The following is a 1,145-nucleotide window of genomic DNA, read 5'->3' as shown; positions in this document are numbered from 1 at the left end:
TCCTTTTTATGAATGGCTAATTTATGGCTAAACAGTTTCTATGCCTTACAATTGTAGCATGAGTTGTAATTATGGGAATTAAAGCAACATCAACAACACTGTTTCTGCTGCTTGAGACTAATGAAGAAAGGATCTGAAGGTGACATTTAACAAAAACTATATTCAAGCCTATGACGTGCACATTATTGGTCTCTGTTAGCCATTACACTGTAAAAAAAAAAAAATTATAATAATAGTTATAACTATAGTAGTTATAGTTATAAAAAAATAGTTATAGTTATAACTAAAAAAAGTTAGTGTCTGAGGGGGCCTTCGGGAGGTCTCGCCTTTTTTTATATTAATGCAAGACAAAGGACAATATACTTACAAAACAACATGAGAGACAATTACAATTTCTGGGGTACTGCACGTGTGTGAGTGTTTATAGGCTCTCTGTTGAAGGCTATGGAGATCCTGGAAGGGAAGAAAGAGAAAAAGAAATACAAAGCCACACAGAATAAAAATAAATACATGAATAAATAAATAGCTTGATGCTATAGCAATGATTAAAAATATTCATCTAAAATATAATCATCCACATCATTGCCATCATCGTCAGCACTACCATCAGTAAAAAAATAATGGTATTATGATATCAATGAATACAGGGGATGTGTACCTGCCTAACTACCACACAGACACGGATTTGATTAACACAACATTTTTTTTACTGTCCTGAATTAGTGAAAAAAGAAAAAGCAACCATTTATTCTGGTGCTGACTAGCAAGAGTGACAACTTTACAAACTTTACAAGTTTAGTTGGCTAATTGCACACACTCCTAAACTAAACCTCTCAAGACTGTGGGTTAGGGTTATGCATCTTGAAGGACAAATGCTCCTTATTTTTGTAATAAAAAATAACGTTACTGTTACTGATCAGCAATGTGAGTGATCTCAGAAGGACTTTAATTTATTGGTCATTAAACCTGACTTGCTTGGTTTGATGCATGGATCATCTTTCGGTTTCGTAAGGGAAGTTTAGGTTACTTTATAGTATTGGAAAGTGATGGCAGGTGTTGCAAAACGTTGCAGGACAGAACATGTTATCTTTGTGAGAACCATACTTGCTATAATTATCCTTGGCGAAAGAAAAGCTAAATTTTAC

Source organism: Labrus bergylta, chromosome 2 (genome assembly GCF_963930695.1).
Source record: "Labrus bergylta chromosome 2, fLabBer1.1, whole genome shotgun sequence".
NCBI classification, from domain to species: Eukaryota; Metazoa; Chordata; class Actinopteri; order Labriformes; family Labridae; genus Labrus; species Labrus bergylta.
This window is presented reverse-complemented; position numbering follows the sequence as displayed.